The sequence below is a fragment of the Lissotriton vulgaris genome, chromosome 6, assembly GCF_964263255.1.
Source record: "Lissotriton vulgaris chromosome 6, aLisVul1.2, whole genome shotgun sequence".
Classification (NCBI taxonomy): Eukaryota; Metazoa; Chordata; class Amphibia; order Caudata; family Salamandridae; genus Lissotriton; species Lissotriton vulgaris.
In genome coordinates, this window is record NC_141694.1 from 18,510,077 (window position 1) to 18,530,251 (window position 20,175).

Sequence of the window (20,175 nt, forward strand, 5' to 3'; positions counted from 1 at the left end):
TAGGCCCAAGGGCAGGGTGCATTGTAAGTATAAGGTAGGACAAGCCCTGATGTATTTGGCATGTCCTAATAGTAAATTACAGCCATTTTCGTTTTTCACTATTGCAAGGCTACCTGTTCTCCCTAGGCCAGAATGGGCTGTTAGAATTGCTACATTTTACAATTCTAACAAGCTCAGAGAACATGGTAGAAATTTGAGTTTAGTATACCTGAACTAAGAATAATAAAATACATATTTTAGTGCAGTTTATTTTAATATTCTGTGTTTGCAAATACCACTTTTAGAAAGTAGGTATTTGCTTGTCTAACCATTAAAACCTGCCTCTGCTAGGTTGTGTATACCTATGTCTGGTTCTGTGAGTGACAGGTCTTGGGAATTCCACGAGACAGGCTGAGTCACCCAGTGGTGAATAGAGAGATCTGCATCTTGATGGGAGGGAGGAGTGCACCTGAACTCTGAATAGGGCTGTGCCTGCCTTCCATAATGCTGGCTCCACCCCCTGGGGAGCGGCTGATGTGTCTGCCCTGCACACTGAAAAAAGAGAAGGAAGGTATTTGCTTGTCTAACCATTAAAACCTGCCTCTGCTAGGTTGTGTATACCTATGTCTGGTTCTGTGAGTGACAGGTCTTGGGAATCACAGGAGACAGGCTGAGTCACCCAGTGGTGAATAGAGAGATCTGCATCTTGATGGAAGGGAGGAGTGCACCTGAACTCTGAATAGGACTGTACTTGCCTCCCACAATGCTGGCTCCACCTCCTGTGGAGCGTCTGATGTGCTTGCCCTGCACTGTGAAAGGAAAGGAGAAGTCTGGTAAACAGAGTGCTTAAGAACTGGTTTGGACTGGGCAAAGGCCCATCTCCCCTCAGAGAACAAAGGATTTTGGGGTATAAATATTTGGACCCTGGTCCCATGAAATTAGATCACTTTTGGACTACAAGAAGAAACCTTTACTGAGGATAGGAACCTGAAGAAACTGAGGAGAGACTATTCCCAAGCTGAAGTGCTGCTTGGGGGATTGGCCTGCAGTGGTTGCCTTACTGCCAAAGGAAGGAAAAAAGGAACTTTGTGTACTTTGCTTTCAACTTGTGAAGGATCTCCGAAGGCTTGGAAAAAGAGCTTGCCTCCTGCTGAAGTCTCAGGGACAACAGACTTCACCCCCTAGCTCCCCAGAGCTCTTGTGAAAGTGCCTGCTGCTGTTTTGGGCCTTCTGAGGAACTGCTTGTCGCAAGGAGCTGGAAGCGCGACTGAACGAGAAGATGAGTGTCGCTATTGCTGTGCCTGCCGTCGTAACTTTGGAGAAAGGAGGGTGTCGCCACTGGAACTGTCACACTGCACCGCATCGGAGAGAAGCGTGCCGCAAAAAGAGGAAGCGTGTCGCCATCGCTGCTGCTGCCGTCGCAACTTCGAAGAAGGAGGGTGTCACCGCTGGAGCTTTCACACTGCACCGCATCAGGAGAAGAATCTCGCAACGAGGTCGGAGCGTGTCACAGTCGCTGTGCCTGCGGTCGCAACTCCAGAGAAAGGAGGGTGTCGCCGCTGGAACTCACGCATTGCACTGTATCGACCAAGAGCTCCTCGCATTCCCCGAGAAGCACGTCGCCGTCAGAGCTGCTGCCGTCGCATCTTGGATGTCACCGCTGTAGTTGTCGCATCGTGCGGAAGCTTCATGCATCGTGTGAGAAGAGCGTCGCTGCTGGAGCTGCTGCCGTCGCATCTTGGATGTCACCGCTGTAGTCCATGCTTCAGACCGAGAACTTCTCGCACCCCCAAGAAGCGTGCCGCATCTGGAAGATTCTTTATTTCTTTGCACCTGAACTTTGCCGCATTTCCCATCACTGCGACATTGCTGGTCGTGGAAGCGCAACACAACTTAAGGAACATTGACGCAGAGTGTCGCATCTAAGAACTGAACTGAACTAAGCTTAAATCTACCATCTTAAAGTAATCATAGTGTGTATTTTTGTTGTTTATGGTCTTGTGGTAACTCTATATAAAGTCAACTTATTTTTTATATAAAACAAGTGTGGTGTCCATTTGTAGTGTTGTCACTGGGTTACTGTATGTGGTCACAACTGCTTAACTTACAACGTCTCTGAAATAAGCCTTGACTGCTCATGCCACGCAACCTAGAGGGTGAGCAGGGGTTATTTTAGGAGTGTAATCCCCCTTTCCCTGACTAGAAGAGAGGTTCCCTACTTGTCACAAGTACCTACCTGTGCCAACTAGAGACCCCCAAATCTAACATTGGTAGCAGCCGAAGGGATTCTGGACTTGCATTTGTGACTCATGTACAGTGACTGGTGAATACTACTTAGTGAGTGCAGACCATAACGATACCACATACTTTTTGGTAGATACCTTTTTGAATTTTTAGATTGCCTATTTTTGCAAAGATACCTAACTCAGTAGAGAGAGCAGAATCCATAGTCTCTCTTGATCTGGAATGGGAAGAAGAGAAGCTAGAAAGCTACAAAGTAACGCAGCTGAAGTACTTTTGCAAAAAGTTCAATGTTTCCACCTCTGGGTTCAGAGTAAAGGAAGAGTTCTACAAGGCACTGAGGGCCTGGGTAGAAGCAAGAAAAACTCCTGTATTTGAGGAGGATGATGATGCAATTGTGCAACAGGATGGGCCAGTGGGCCTAGGAGGAAGGAAAGCACCTTCCCCCGCATGTAGCAGCGCTTCTAACAAGAGTCTGTCTCCAGAGGAGTTGGAGGACAGAGAAAGATCAAGGAGGCATGAAATGGAATTGAACAGGTTCAAGGTTGATAGGTAACTAGAAATAGAAAATAGAAAGTTAGATCTTGAGGAAAAGAAAATGCAGTTTGAGCATGAAAAAGTTTTGAGGAAGTTGGAGTTAAAAGCTAAAAGTTTAGAAATGACTCCCTCTGGTGGCAGCATACAGTACATACAGAAAATAGAGTGTATATTCCCAAGGATGTGGTGAAAGAGTTTTACAAAAATTATGATATTGGTCAGTGGTTATGAGCCTATGAGGTAGCCATGTCTTCCCACCGGGCCCCTGAGAGAGATTGGGGAGCGGGGTTGTGGGGAAGGTTCCTTAGTGAGGGGCGGGATACATTGTTAGACTTGCCTTCTGAAGTCCACAATTCATACAGCCACATGATAGATGCATTGATGTCTAGATATGGTTTGACACCTGAGCTCTATAGGCAGAGGTTCAGGAAATGCAAAAAGTTAGAAAACAGTACTTGGGTTGAATATGTCACTTTCTTTTGCAGAGCATTGGGTGGTTGGGTAAAGGGCAGCAAGGTTAATGATTTTCAAGGTCTCTTTGATTTGATTGAATGGGAGCACTTGTCTGATAATTGTTTTCCAGAGCTGCGCCAGCATCTGATAGATAGCAAGCTGACTTACCCTAGGAAGCTTGCTGAGGAGGCGGACCGCTGGGTCAGTACCAGGATCCATGAGGTTCCCATGGGAGACTCAGCCAAAGGTGGGCAGGGTCCCAAGCAGAAGAGTGGGGGGACAAGGGTAAACAGAAGGAGTTCCGCAAAGGGCCCCAAAGTAGTCCCCAAGGGAAGCCTGTGAAAGGTTCCCAGCCTCCCCCTGAGAAAAAGCAAGGGGCCCCGACAGGTTGTCCTGTTCCCCAGGGGCCCCTGAAATATAACAAGTGTGGTGACCTGGGTCATAAGGCAAATGATACAAGGTGCAGCCTGTTTGGTAAACAAGCACCCACTGGTGCTCCGCCCCGGCAGATGGCTAGTGTAGACTTGGGGGAGGAGATTGATGTCCATAGTGGATGGGAACATGCACAGATGACCTTAGTCTCTTTAGGAGACAGTGAGATGGTCTCAGAGGCTCAGCTGCCCAGGAACACTAAGAAATATGGGCAGCGAGTGACCGTCAATGGCCAAAAGGTGGAGGCTCTTAGAGATACAGGAGCCAGTGTGACAGCTGTCAGGTGTCACCTGGTGTCTCAAGAGGAGATTGTCCCTCATGCATTTTGCCGAGTTGTTAACGTCGACAACACAGAGAGTCTTTGTCCAATGGCTCTGGTTCCCTTTGAGTAGGGCGGGGGGGTCTCTGGTACTCTTCAGGTAGCAGTGAGGTCCGCCATGCCTGTTGACTGTTTGTTGAGAAATGATTTGGAGAGCTCGCCTTGGGAAAAGGTGGAGAAGACAACTCACTTGAAGATGGTTGGACTGCCTGACTTGGCGTGCATGACCACCCGGTCAATGTCAGCCAGTAGGGGTTCTCAAGAGGACCCGGAGCCTGAGAGGGAGGCCCAGGAACCTGCCAGAGAGAGAAGTGGCGAGGGGCACGGTAAACCGGCCCCCGAAGGTCCCACGGCCCAGGAGGAGGTAGACCCTGAGGGGGATGCCCTGGAGCCTACCGGGGAGCAAGTAGCTGAACAGGGGGACCTGCCTGAGCTGACCCATTGGCAACAAGAAGGAGGCCCCTCCAGGGAGGAATTTAGCAAGGAACAGAGGGAGTGCCCTTCTCTTGTGGGCTTGCTGCAACTGGCTGTAAGCCAGGCAGCAGGTGATCAGTCGGGATCACACTTGATTTACTGGGAGAATGGTCTCCTGTATAGTGAGCCTAAGGTTGCTGAACCTGGGTCAGCCTGTGTGCTGGTGGTACCCCAGAAGTTCAGAGCCTTCCTACTGGGTCTGGCTCATGATGTGCCATTAGCAGGACATTTGGGGCAGGACAAGACCTTTGAAAGGCTTGTCACCTGCTTTCATTGGCCCCAAATGTGCAAGAGTTCCGATACTCATTGCAGGACTTGTCAGACTTGCCAGGCAAGTGGAAAGAGTGGGAGGAAGCACAAGGCTCCTCTCCAGCTATTCCCTGTGATCAGTACCCCCTTTGAGCATGTGGGGATTGACATTTTTTTGGCCACTGGACCCCAAGACAGCCATGGGCAACAGGTTCATCCTGGTTTTGGTGGACCATGCCACCTGGTACCCGGAAGCCATACCTCTGAGGACAGTGAATGTCCCCGTGGTGGGACGAGCACTGATGGGAATTTTGTCCCGAGTGGGATTCCCTCGAGAGGTAGTGTCTGACCGGGGCTCCAACTTCATTTCAAAGTATATGAAGTCCCTGTGGCAGGAGTGTGGTGTGACCTACAAGTTCACCACTCCTTACCACCCACAAGGAAATGGGCTGGTTGAAAGGTTCAACCGGACCCTGAAGGGCATGATAATGGGTCTTGAGGAACCCATGAGGTGTACGTGGGACGTCCTCTTACCATGCCTACGGTTTGCATACCGTGAGGTGCCACAGAAATCTCTAGGGTTCAGTCCCATTTAGCTTCTCTATGGAAACCCAGTCATAGGACCTCTAAGTCTGGTTAAAGAAGGCTGGGAATAATATCCCAGGAAGCCTCCCCAGGATGTATATAGCTACATGCTGGCCTTTAGGAACCAGACCAGGCACTTCAGTGAACTCACTCAGGCGAATCTGGAGGCCAGCCAGGAGGAGATGAAGCACTGGTATGAACAGAATGCCACTCTGGTAGAGCTTCAACCTGGACAGAAGGTGTGGGTCATGGCCCCAGTGGAGCCCTGTGCGCTCCAAGATAAGTGGACCGGACCTTATGAGGTTGTGGAGCGCAAGAGTCCAGTTACCTATTTGGTGGACATGCGGTCTCCTAGGAACCCCTTGAGGATCCTACATGTCAACTGCCTTAAGCCCCACTTAGAGAGGTCTGAAGTGGGCATGCTCTTTGCAACAGATGCTGGGATGGAGGAAGAGACTGAGCCTCTTCCTGACCTCCTGTCAGCCTCAGAGCAAGATGGGTCAGTAGATGGTGTTAACCTCTCTTCCACACTGACCCCTGAGCAACAGAATGACTGCCACCAGTTGCTGGGAGAGTTTTCTGATCTGTTTTCCCTGGTTCCTGGTGTCACAGATTGGTGCCTCCATGATGTGGACACAGGAGACAGCTTACCTGTGGAGCACAAGACTTACAGGGTAACTGACAGGGTGAGGGCTTGCATCAAAGAGGAGGTCTCCAAGCTCCGTACCCCCAGATGGAAGTCTGGACAAGCCAGGAATAGGACCAGTCACAGGGCTCTTTATTCCTAACTGGAACATAAGCAATTGGTGAGCCATTGAGGGAACCGTGGACGGGCCGAGGGCTCGAGGCGCAATCTTAGATTCTGTCAAGGACTGGAACGTAGCACCGGTGACACGAGAAGAGACAGAATCTCAGACAGAATCAATAACAGGGCCAGAGAAAAGATCAGCGATAGGCTCAAGGCCAGGGACTGTGTCAGGACAGACCCCAAACAAGCAGTGGCATAGCCAATAGGTCTTGCTTTTGGGACCTTAAAAGTTTGTAGCCATGCAGCACATTATTCTGGGTGCTGTGCCAACCTAACGAAAGACAAATGTAGTTAAAATGTAAATCAACCACGGGCATTTTATTGCTTTACCACATATTTAGCATGTATTCCGCATGGTTAATAAGGGAAGCTTTAGAACATAATTCCAATACATCAGGAAACCACATAAACCACACTTAGCCCATTGCAACTACAAAAACCTCTTCAATTTGCACAGCACATTACCATTCCATTTGTGTGGCACGTCTGGTTTATGAGCAAGTATCAAGATATGCAGTTCTTGTCGGCGCTTTACATGCTCACACAATTACAACAAGCATTTGCAATGCAATAGGTCTCGCATTTAAGCAAGTTTGAGCTATTGGCATTGTAAAGGACAATGCATTTTATTTATGTTTTGGTTTTTAAAACATAAGTAAAAGGCATAGGCCAATAGCGTAAACTCGCGTAAATGCGAGACCTATTGCATTGCAAATGCTTGTTCTTCTTTCTATGTGTGCTACCTTGTGCCTCTCAGGATTGCCCCTTCCTGCTCACAAACATTCCTGTATGCAATGGGGGCCCCCCTGCACCTTGGTGCCTGCCAAGGGGGCCCACGTTGGCGCTCGGCTGCTGAAATAGCCCCAGCGCAGGGAGATAGGACAGGGACGGTGCATCCCTGTACTTTCCCAGTGATGCAGCGTAGTGGGTGCGTTGCTGAGCTGCCCTGCGCCAAGAAGCTCCATGGGGCAGGTTTACAAGCCCCTTGCGCCACTTTTGCGTCACTTCTCCCATGTTAAAAGTGGCGCAAAAGTGGTGCAAGGGGCTTGTAAATCTGCCCCAGTGTCCCTTAGTGTAACACAATTTTAAAGTAAGGAGTTGCATCTATTCACAGCGCTTGCAGGCGCAGGATGAGGCTTGGTAGCACTATAAATATATGTCATTGTTAAGTTGCACACACAGATATCTACAGTCATCGATCGCATTAAGCCGTTGACCTTTCAGTGCGTAAAAATGATGCATTGGGTCCCAAAACTCAAACCTGCATTAATGTGTTATTTAAAGACTGTCTTTAATGTCTTCTGTTTCACCCTCGTGCCTGACAGAGCCCCCCCCCCCCCTCTGCACTCAGGGTCTCAGCTTCTTGCCTTCTGGGGGGTTCTGGGGGCCCGTGAAGTGCTCTGTGCAGCTGACACCATTGATTGTAAATGCACCGAGGCCCCCCACATTTGTGCCTGGGAGGAGGAGGCCGGGGGCTCCCTGGGGCCCGTCAGGCACAGGGAGGGCCTTTCCATGAAAATTCAACATTTCTGCTGAGATCCGGGAAAGAATGCGGCCCCGGGGCTGTGCGTGCCTGGCTCGGGTCAACTCCCGGGGGTGGACACTGGACATACCAGGGGGGGTCACGATTAGTACGGATTTACGGGAAAACGTGTTTACCTTCAGCAGGAGAGAGATTCCACCGTCCGCCAGTGAGATCCCCGAGAGAGGTCATGTTTGCACCCCCTGGAGTATCACCCTTGTACCTGTGTTTGGTTCTCTTTTGTAACATGCACACACCACTTTTCTCTTGTAACACACTGTTTGCTCCTCTCACATTTTGTTTGCTTTCGATACTTGCACAAGTGCCACCATTACCTACGTAACGTTTGTTCTTGTGCCTGAGTGTCCAGCATATATCGCAGTATATTACCTCTAATTTTTTTCCCTTGTAACCTGCACACATGTCACTCTTTCCTCCTGTAAAGAAGTTTGCTACCTCCTCTATATTGTTTGCTCACAATTGTCACTCATGTAACTTATCGTTTGCTTTTGTAATTTGTTCATTTGTAATTTTCTGTTCCTATTGTGAAGCGCTCTGACGCCTTCGGGTAAAGTCTGCGCTATATAACAAGCATTTGCAATGCAATAAATCTCGCATTAGGAAATTTTGAGCTGTTGGTCTTGTAAATGACAATTTTTTTATATCTGTGTTGGTTTTGGAAATAGCTAAATTAATAGCTTTGTCATTTACAATGCCAATGGTTATAACTTTCGCAAATGTGACACCTATAGCATTTGTATTGCAATTAGTGTTGTAATTATGTGACTTAGATGTATTACTATTACAAATAACAATGGCTTTTAATTTTTTTAAATAATTAATACTTAAATAAAAGTTATTGTAATTTATAATAGCAATAGCTTAAACTTTTGTAAATAACTTTTGTGAAGATTGTGTTAAGTGTATTTTATTGTGACGAAAATCCAAGAACAGAAGTTAAATATTAACATCTTTTTGTGACATTTGTAATAAAGTTTGAGAGATTGAGAGAACATATTTGAACCAGTTGTTGTTGAATGGTTGCACAGATTGATGCTGTGGTGCCCCTGAGTGGTGGTGCTGAATGAATGCGATAGATAGATAGAGTGAGGGCGATAGATAGAGTGAGGGCGATAGATCGAGTGAGGGCGATAAATAGATAGAAAGTGCCTATAAATAAACCCATCAAAAACATAAACACCTAATAAACAAAAATGCCTGATTATTGAAAAGGAATAGACCAAGATATTAGATTTGTGCAAATACAATAAACAGAAGCAAGACAGTGAAGGGGCAGGAGAGAGTGAGACAGAAATAGAGGAAGAGTGGAGAGGCCAAGACAGTGAAGGGGCAGGAGAGAGTGAGATGGAAATAGAGGAAGAGTGGAGAGGCCAAGACAGTGAAGGGGCGGGAGAGAGTGAGAAGGAAACTGAGGAAGAGTGGAGAGGCCAAGACAGTGAAGGTGCGGGAAAGAGTGAGGTGGAAACTGAGGAAGAGTGGAGAGGCCAAGACAGCGAAGGAGCAGGAGAGAGTGAAACAGAAACAGAGGAAGAGTGGAGAGGCCAAGACAGTGAAGGGGCAGGAGAGAGTGAAACGGAAACTGAGGAAGAGTGAAGAGGCCAAGACAGTGAAGGGGCAGGAGATAGTGAGACAGAAATAGAGGAAGAGTGGAGAGGCCAAGACAGTGAAGGGGCAGGAGAGAGTGAAACAGAAACTGAGGAAGAGTGGAGAGGCCAAGACAGTGAAGGGGCAAGAGAGAGTGAGACAGAAATAGAGGAATAGTGGAGAGGCCAAGACAGTGAAGGGGCAGGAGAGAGTGAGACAGAAATAGAGGAAGAGTGGATAGGCCAAGACAGTGAAGAGGCAGGAGAGAGTGAGACAGATATAGAGGAAGAGTGGAGAGGCCAAGACAGTGAAAGGGCAGGAGAGAGTGAGACGGAAACTGAGGAAGAGTGGAGAGGCCAAGACAGTGAAGGGGCAGGAGAGAGTGAGACAGATATAGAGGAAGAGTGGAGAGGCCAAGACAGTGAAGGGGCAGGAGAGAGTGAGACAGAAATAGAGGAAGAGTGGAGAGGCCAGGACAGTGAAGGGGCAGGAGAAAGTGAAACAGAAACTGAGGAAGAGTGGAGAGGCCAAGACAGTGAAGGGGCAGGAGAGAGTGAGACAGAAACTGAGGAAGAGTGGAGAGGCCAAGACAGTGAAGGGGCAGGAGAGAGTGAGACAGAAATAGAGGAATAGTGGAGAGGCCAAGACAGTGAAGGGGCAGGAGAGAGTGAGACAGAAATAGAGGAAGAGTGGATAGGCCAAGACAGTGAAGAGGCAGGAGAGAGTGAGACAGATATAGAGGAAGAGTGGAGAGGCCAAGACAGTGAAAGGGCAGGAGAGAGTGAGACGGAAACTGAGGAAGAGTGGAGAGGCCAAGACAGTGAAGGGGCAGGAGAGAGTGAGACAGATATAGAGGAAGAGTGGAGAGGCCAAGACAGTGAAGGGGCAGGAGAGAGTGAGACAGAAAGTGAAGTGAATAATTAGGGGAGGAGAACTGGCAGGCTGATAGGCAGAAGGCTCAGGCAAGCTCAAGCACGAGACGTGCACTTCCCAAAATCCGCTGGAGAGCCCTTGCTTGGCCTGAAGTATGGTTTGGCTGCATTAGGGCTCTTTTCCTATTCCTGCGGAATAGGAAAGGGGCGAGCCCTAAAAACGCATAAATAAATAAATAAATAAAAATAAAATTGATTGTAAATGCGCAGAGGCCCCCCCACCCTTGTGCCTGGGAGGAGGCGGGCGGAGACTCCCTTGGGCCCTTCAGGCGCAGGGGGGGCCTTTCCATGGAAATTCAACATTTCTGCTGAGATCTGGGAAAGAATGCTGCCATGGGTTGCGTGTTTCCCCGCAGGGCCCCGGGGCTGTGCGTGCCTGGCTCGGGCTCAACTCCGGGGGGGGGGGGGATACTGGACATACCTGGGGGGGGGGCACGATTAGTACGGATTTACGGGAAAACGTGTTTACCTTCAGCAGGAGAGAGATTCCACCGTCCGGCAGTGAGACCTCCCCGAGAGGTCATGTTTGCACCCCCTGGAGCCCCCTCTGTTGACGCACACCTGACTCATAGCGCTATGATGACTTCTTGCAGGAGGAAGCGCTATAAACCCATGGCCACAGGCACACCAAGGCAGCTACTGTCATCCTGTACCCATACCCCACCAGCAGCGATGGCTAATGTGCTTCGAAGGGCACATGCTCCCCCAGTGGTGCTGCTGACCTTTAATTCTAGGCCCGCCCCTCACCCTAATAGCGTTGGCTGAGACATCACACCAAGCCAGTTAGTACACAGACCCTGGGCTGGAGGGAACCTGTCTTCAGTACACGGACCCTGTGCGGGAGGGGACCTGTCTTCAGTACACAGACCCTGGGATAGAGGGAACCTGTCTTCAGTACATAGGGCCTCATTTATGAAAAGTGACGCATCGCTGCGTGAAAACAGCGATGCGTCACTTTTCACTGCGCCCTCCTTGCGACACCAATGATGCGTCACATTTGCAGTATGACACATCATGGTGCAAGGAGTTACAGATACGTCAGTATTTCTGACGTATCTGTATGGCACAAAACTGACGCATTGCTGGAGTGTGTCACAAAAGTGACGCAACTCCAGCAATGTGTCTTTTCACATGGGGCAAGCCCCATGTGAAAGGGCCTGCGTCAGTCTTACGCCTACTGTGAGGCACGCATAAGATTTTGACGCAATGGCGTCCTAGAAGTGACGCAATGAAATCCCATAGATTTCACTGCATCACTTCTACGACCCTTTCTTGCGTCAATACGCCCCCCTTGCATACATTATACCTGGCGCAGGTATATTGTAGCGCAGGGGTTTACAAAGTGACGCATCTACCTAGATGCGTCACTTTGTAAATATGGTGCAACAAGGTGCATTTTTTACACTGCTGGGGCCTCATTTATGAAAAGTGCTGCATCGCTGCGTGAAAACAGTGATGCATCACTTTTCATTGCGCCCTCCTTGCGACACCATTGATGCGTCATATTTACAATATGACGCATCATTGCGCAAGGACTTACAGATACGTCAGTATTTCTGACCTATCTGTAAGCGCAAAAGTGACGCATTGCTGGAGTGTGTCACAAAAGTGACGCAACTCCAGCAATGCGTCCTTTCACATGGGGCAAGCCCCATGTGAAAGGGCCTGCGTCAGTCTTACGCCTTCTGTGAGGCAGGCGCAAGATTTTGACGCAACGGCGTCCTAAAAGTGACGCAGTGAAATCTCATAGATTTCACTGCGTCACTTCTACGACCCTTTATTGCGTCAATACGCCCCCCTTGCATACATCATACCTGGCGCAGGTATAATGTGGCGCAGGGGTTTACAAAGTGACGCATCTACCTAGATGCGTCACTTTGTAAATATGGCGCAACAAAGCGCATTTTTTACGCCACTGGTGCGTCACAAAAAGTGACACACCGGTGGCGTAAAAGTGACGCATATCCTCATAAATGAGGCCCATAGATTCTAGGTTGAAGGGAACCTGTCTTCAGTACACAGAAACTGCGCATCAGGGAACCTTTCTTCTGTACATAGACTCTGGGCTGGAGGGAACCTGTCTTCACTATACACATTGCGAGGTAGGGAACCTGTCTTCAGTACACAGACTCTTGGATGGAGGGAACCTGTATTCAGTGCACAGGCTCTGTGCTGGAGGGAACCTGTCTTCAGTACACAGACCCTGGCCTGGAGAGGACCTGTCTTCAGTACACAGACCCTGGGCTGGAGAGGACCTGTCTTCAGTACACAGACCCTGGCCTGGAGGGAACCTGTCTTCAGTACACAGACCCCGGGCTGGAGGGAACCTGTCTTCAGTGCACAGACCCTGGGGTAGAGGGAACCTGTCTTCAGTACACAGACCATGGAATAGAGGGAACCTGTCTTCAGTGCACAGACCCTGGCCTGGAGAGGACCTGTCTTCAGTACACAGACCAAGGGCTAGAGGGAACCTGTCTTCAGTACACAGACCCTGGGCTGGAGGGGACCTGTCTTCAGTACACAGACGCTGGGCTGGAGGTGCTCTGGGCTGGAGGGAACTTGTTTACAGTGAAGTACTACAAAAATAAAATAAAGGGCTATACCTATCAATAGCCCCAATTCCATTACCAAATAATCAGTCCGTTGACAGTGAAGTAAGTTCAATCGTTTATTAAGAAAAATACTCTATAGAGGAGCCTCTCCAACTCTCACCCATCCGGTGCGCGGAGAAGACTGTTGGCTCGTATTCAAACATGAGGATATGTACTTTTAGGTTCAACACACATGAACACTGTAAAAGGAAAAACACCATTTGGCCCTTGAGCTATAGGGAAAGACCATATATGGCACACATGTTTAGTTCAAAGCTTAACTATTTATAACTGGGGAGGTCAGAAGGGGTGACTCCCTTTCGTCTTGGTGTCCAGGAGTTTAGGCACAGCGCCTCTATGAATGCGCTTATCACACCTAAAGCCAGATGCGACCTTGAGTCTCAAGAAAGCCGAGCAAACAGCTGCTTCCAGTAACTCAGATGAATTGGGGCTTGACAACTGCCGGAGGGTAACACGTGATTACAGCCCATGTTCAAGCATTGGTTCGGAAAATGGCGTCTGTATGGTTCTCGGCCTATTCTGTTAACAGTAAATGTGCATGGAGCGAATAAACGTTTTTCTCCCTGTAAATGCATATGAACGATTATATGTATATCAAGCAAAGACGGTACATATAGATACATCATGCTAACATAATATAGGTCCGATACTCCTTATGCAGGGGAAATCTATTTTTTTTATCCCTCAGAACGGCCCTTTTAGCTAAATCTTTGAATATTCCCTCATCAATCTGCATTAAATCTTTGAGCTCCTGCTGAACTAACTGAGTCTTTACTGCTGCTGGGGATGGACTAGCCACAGAGGAGGTGAGTTTAGTTGCGCAGTAAGAGCAACATGCAGGTCCACATTGTATACAAAGGCAACACGTGAATATGATATCAGCTATACATGCCAGAGCTATCAGAATTTTCCATCCCCAAGTAGACAACAAACCCCAGAACCAACCAGAGAGGGACCATGTACCAGTCTCGAAATGTATCTCAGAAGCCAAACGATGTAGCTTCTGGATAGCTAAATGGACGGAGGGGTCGGAGTCAGGAATATAAATACTATAAAGAACAGTGGTCCCTATATCGAGTAAACAACAAGCAATGATCATACACTTAATAGGTCGTATGTCTTCTGTCCGTCCGGACAGGATTTTATTTTTTTAGGTGAAAAAAATAAATTTTGGGGGTTTTTAAAAAAATGTCAAGCGGGCACAGTCGTGACCTTCAACATATACAGGACAACAACAAAAGGAAGTGGAAAGAGCAGGAAATCTGTCTGTACACTTGCATTTCAGTGGAACAGACTTTGAATGTTTGTAATAAACCACACCATTGCATATATCAGTGTTGCATACAGAATTTGCATATGGGGTTAAGGGTCGACGTTTCGATGCCTTTCCTAAAATATAGGCATCATCATCAGGACATTGGATGACATTATTGTTGTCTTAGGTAAAACGTTTGAATTTGGCAATATTAAATTTGACCGTAAATATTTCTCTAATTGTAATTCTGCGAACCTGGTGTATGCTATCCTGTGTCCTTGTAAGCTCATCTACATAGGACAAACCTGTCAAAAAATAAAGCTACGGATTGGACAACATAAGAGCAGGATAAAATGCAAAACAGCAAATGCCCCATTGGTGGAACACTTTACTGCAAAATGACACACTGAAAAAGACTTTCTTTGGACGGTGATTACAATTATCAAGCCACCCCCCAGAGGAGCAGACATGTCTCAGTTGCTGAACAAAGAAGAGTTACATTGGATTCTACGCACTAACAGCATTCGGAATGGGCTAAACCGACTTGAAGACTGGACGTCCCTATTGTAACTTTTCAAAACCCCATTTCATGTGATTGAAATCATTTTGTTGATGTATTGCCGCTTGTGCTTAACTGCATGGCACCAGAGCACCATTCACCACCTTAAAATGGCCGCCGTAAATACTGCCATTTCACTTCACCCCTGTTAGTCCCTTCACGATGTTCACCACTCTCGTGCTCAGTTTCCTTTATTAAACAACCCCGCAAACTCGCCGACACAGCACCAGATCGCCAGACTCGTGGCAGCCACTAATCCTTCTCGAAGTAAGTGTTAGTCCGGTCGGACCCCAAAACTGCAGCTCTCTGTGATCACGCAGTTTCTAATCCTCTTGGTATCCTTTATTTTCAGATAGCCATTGTGCTTTTCGGCGTATCAATGTATACGTAAGCGCTGTGATTAAATCGTGCTGGATTATTAAGATAACCGGACATCGGGGGCGTGGCCGAACGGGCAGCGCGATGGCCGCTTAGTTAGCGAGCTCCGCTTGCCACGACATGAATCCTGTTTAAATCCTGCCTTCCCCTGCTCGCACAGGCTCGGCGCCGACTCGACGCGGCGTCGGAAGACCTGGGGCATAGCAGACGGCAACTTTGGCGTCCGTACATGACCGGCAACCCGTAATCTAGTCCTTCCTGCCTGAGCCGGGGCGGAGTTGGGCTACTAACGGAGGGGCCGTAGGTCAGCGCCGGCGGCTGAGGCTAATTGAGGACGCGGCTGTGCGGGCCAAGACGTCCACTGAACGGTACTGCGGAAAAGTCAAGTCAAAATATTTATATAGCGCGCTATATACCCAGAGGGTCTCAGGCGCTTAAGGAAGTGTGGGGAACTACTTGTCGAATATCCAAGTTTTAAGTTGCTTTCTGAATGCTAGGTGGTTCTGAGTGAGACGAAGGTGAGTGGGAAGTGAGTTCCAGGTCTGAGCTGCCAGGTAGGAGAAGGATCTACCTCCCATGGTGGTTTTGTTGATGCGAGGTACGATAGCAAGGGCTTGGTTGGAAGATCGCAGCTGGCGGGGGGGGTGTAGAAGGAGAGTCGTGTGTTGAGGCATTCGGGTCCAAGGTCGTAAAGTGCTTTGTGAGCGTGGGTCAGGAGGCGGAAAGTAATCCTCTTATTGACAGGGAGCCAGTGGAGGTTTTTCAGATGACCAGAGATGTGTTCTTTGCGCGGGATGTCTAGTATGAGCCTGGCTGAAGCGTTCTGGTGGTACCGGAGTATAGGGTGTTTCCGTAGTCCAGGCGGCTCGTGACCAGTGCGTGGGTGACCGTTTTTCTAGTTTCGGTGGGGATCCAGCGAAATGTTTTTTTGAGCATGCGAAGAATGTTGAAGCAGGATGATGAAACGGCGTTGACTTGTCTGGTCATCGAGAGTGAGGAGTCCAGGATGACGCCCAGGTTTCGTGCGTGGTCCGTCGGGATGGGTGCTTTTCTAAGGGCCTCTGGCCACCAAGAGTCATCCCAGGCGGAGGGGGAGGTGCCTAGGATGAGGACTTCTGTTTTGTCTGAGTTCAGTTTCAGACGGCTGTGCTTCATCCACTCGGCTACTTCTTTCATTCCTTCGTGTAAGTTGGTTTTGGCGGTGTTAGGGTCTTTGGGGAGTGAGAGGATCAGTTGAGTGTCGTCAGCGTAGGAGATGATGTTGAGATTGTGTTGGCGAGCGATGGCCGCAAGGGGGCTCATGTAAACGTTGAAGAGGGTGGGGCTGAGTGACGATCCTTGTGGCACGCCGCAGGACCTGCGCTGACGGAGGTGCTTTAAGGGCGCTGCCCCAGACACGGATGCACACCTTGGAGATTCCACTCTGCTAGTTCATGAGACTTTCTCTTTGTTCTGGAGGCTGCTTGCGTGGGTCGGTAGGACGGGGGGCCGCCATCTTGGATTGGGCACAGTATCGCAACTACTATTGGATTTGGGACAGACTTGTGCTGCATGTCTCTCGGACCTCAGCGACATGGAGGTCAGCGTTCTTGCCCGCGCTTGGAGGGTCTATCCTTGATATTATGACCCTGTGTCACACAACGCTATTTTGGCCTGCGCTCCACATACGATGTCCGAGGACTGAGTGACCTGTGCATGACCGTGCTGGAATTGACGGATTGCCCCTAATCGCTGAGTGTGTTGTCGGCCCCCGTCTGGTGGATCTACTTATTGCTCCTCTGCTAGGTGGAACTGGTTGGGCTTCAGGTATTGAGTTAGGTACGTAGCTACATCGAGTGTGCCAGAGATTGGACCGGACACGCAAGATGGAGCCCACGGTCCGGGATCTCATTGTTGCTCTGGGCTCCCTCCATGTCGCTTGGATGGAAGGAGTCAGAGAACTTGGACGGAGACTGGATGCCATTATTGTCCCACCGCTGGATGGTAGCCTTGACGATCCTGGGATGAGCGGTGCCGCTTGCGGCTCCGCACCGGCACCGAATGACACCACTATGCACCTACGGACAGTTCCGTGGGGGGCCCCGGCTGATGATTGTGATGGGTTCAATTCGACCGGACGCATGAGTGCGGCATGGGGGCCCGGACATACATTGCAGGTGGACTGCTTTCATGGAAGAGTTCCTTTGCCCACCCGACCTGCGTTGCCCTGGCTCTGTCTCGATTTGGGAGGATGGCTTGGAACTTTGCTTTTGCACCTGGATGTTTGTATGGGTTGCTTTTTCGGTTCCCGGCTGCTGGTGTCTCCCAGATGCCCGGCCAGCTATGGAGATGGGGATGCCTTATTGCTCGGTATTATGACGCCACTATTGATTGTTGATTCGTGGACCTATCTGGGATCGAGCCTGAGCTGCTTGGTGCGAGCCGGGGGGAGTGCAGGAGTCTGGTTTTAATGACTCTCCTCCGCCTTTTCCCTTTCTTTGGGGTTACTACTGGGGCGACACCTGCCAACACGCTCCTTCACTTCCGAGAACCCTCATTTACTCGCCGTTTAAACTATGTAGGTATTAAATTGCTTTGCACCCTGCTACAAGCATGCTCAACGCCGTTAAATGCTTGGCCCTTGACACACTGAATGCTTTTCCGTTCGGCGTTCACAATGCGCATAGATCACCTTGCAAACCTTTTTTCTGACGGGCTCACAGCTGCCGCTTTTCGCATTAGGTCACAAAATGTACCTCACTTCTTAGCAACTGAAGCACAGGTCACGTCCCTATCACTACCATTTATGCCATGCACGTGCATTTCACGATAAGATCGTTATTGTGCATGGTATCTCCACTTTCACATTCACGCCGCCATCTCTTTAAAACAAACACCACCTGGGTTGATAAAAAGATTGCTGCACAAGAATTCACTCGATGTATAACTAAAGAGGACCTATGTTATATGCCTGGTATTTATGTTATTATCTTTGTTTCTTCCCCCTTTTCCTCCCAATGTAAATATGTATATAATGTTAATGTGATGGAAAGGCTAAGGTCTAAGACAACAATAATGTCATCCAATGTCCTGATGATGATGCCTATATTTTTGGAAAGGCATCGAAACGTCGACCCTTAACCCCATATGCAAATTCTATATGCAACACTGGTATATGCAATGGTGTGGTTTATTACAAACATTCAAAGTCTGTTCCACTGAAATGCAAGTGTACAGACAGATTTCCTGCTCTTTCCACTTCCTTTTGTTGCTGTCCTGTATATGTTGAAGGTCACGGCTGTGCCCGCTTGCCGTTTTTAAAAAAAAAAAAAAAATTTATTTTTTTTCACCTAAAAAATAAAATCCTGTCCGGACGGACAGAAGACATACGACCTATTAAGTGTATGATCATTGCTTGTTGTTTACTCGATATAGGGACCACTGTTCTTTATAATATGTAATGCCCAAGGTCCCTATGCTATACCTTAAGGGTTCCCTTGTTCATTATGAAACATAATTAGCGCAATCGCTGGATTGCAAGGGATTTCGCTAATCCCAGGCCCCTTTTTCTCAAGTGGGCTCACCTTGTCCTGTGCTATTTCTCCTAAATCCCCCTTTTCCATTTTTGTTTGTCCCTTTCCAGGTATGTCTGATCCTCATCCTCCTATGTACAATTTGGAGTACATTAACAAAATACTAGGGGGTCCCTCTCTTCTCTCAGACCCAACCGAAACTCCATCTGTATCCAGTACCTCCCAAACAGAAGATCTAGAGAAACTAAAGAAAAAAGAGGTTCGCCTACTACTAATGATCAGACTTCTGACTGATTATTTGAAATCTAACATCATCCCACTAGGCCTACAAGTACGTAACGTACATGGGGTATTTACTACTAATCCAAAATACCTCAAAGGGTTCAGCTACATCAGTACAACTTGCTCCCGGCAATGGATGGTGCTCGGAATTGAAATTGCAACAGAAGAGCTGCAAAAACTAAGTACTGAAATAACAGAACTAGAAAAACAGATTACAGACAACAATATAAGTACAGAAACTAGTAAACTCCTTGAAAAAATAAACAAAACTGTAGAGGAGTTTCATAAGTTTGAATTAAACAAAAAGCAAATTAAGGTAAAAAAGGACATTAAGAACTATAACCAAGAACGAACCTACCCTTACCTTAACAAAGACTATTACACCAATCGTCCTTACAACGGTCCACAACAACAGAGACCTTGGGGCAGGTTTATTAGGAGACAACAGTACGTAGGCTTCACTGACAGCTCTGCCGACTCATCCGGCAATTCAAATCAAAGTGAAAGCCCAGGCCCCTCTAATAGGAATTTTTTAGAGGGCGGCCGGGGCCAACCCAGGGGCAGAGGAAAAACATGGCCCAAACCTCCAAACCCTCCCGGGGAACGATTCACACGCCGCCAGCATTATCGGTGGTAGTTGCACCAAACGGTAGCACCACTAACTCCTCTGCGAATACTTTAGAAACAGGCCTCCTCCCAATCTTTAACCTCACAGATCACATGCTATCCAGTAATGAAATGTCACTACTCAGCAGAGGTTTATCCTTTGTCCCTACAGCACGGCCCAATTTTCAGGAAGCTCAAACAGAACTCCTAAGATTCTTCAGGAAAGTTTGTTTACATAGCTTCTTTACTCTCAATCCCTCTATCCCTAAACATTACAATACCCCCTTCAAACCACCCTCAAAATGTTTCCCTACAGCAGGTATGATTCCAGCTGAGATCCCCACATTTGAGAAACTGGTTCTAAAAGATTTGTCAGACCTTGAAGAGAAAAGGGCCTTCATTCCATATAACATCACTCTGGAAGAGAAAAATGCCATTTCCTCCCTTAAAAACAATCAATCTCTTGTAAATAAACCTGCGGATAAAGGGGGAGGGATAGTTATTCAGGACATAGAATCCTACAAAAATGAAGTGCTACGCCAACTTAACAATCATGAGCACTATTGCAAACTCCCACGCAACCCCACCAATGAAATCCAAGATATGATTACAACTGTCACAAACAGGGCACTTGAATCGGGCTTACTGTCTAAAAAAGAGTACGATTTTCTTAACACTAAATCACCACGGACTCCTGTGATTTACTGTTTGCCGAAGATCCATAAAAATCCCCAATCACCTCCAGGTCGCCCCATAGTTTCTGGCTGTGGTTCGATTCTCGAACCATTGGGGCACTACATAGATTTTGTCATCAAGCCTTTTGTCCCGGAAACTA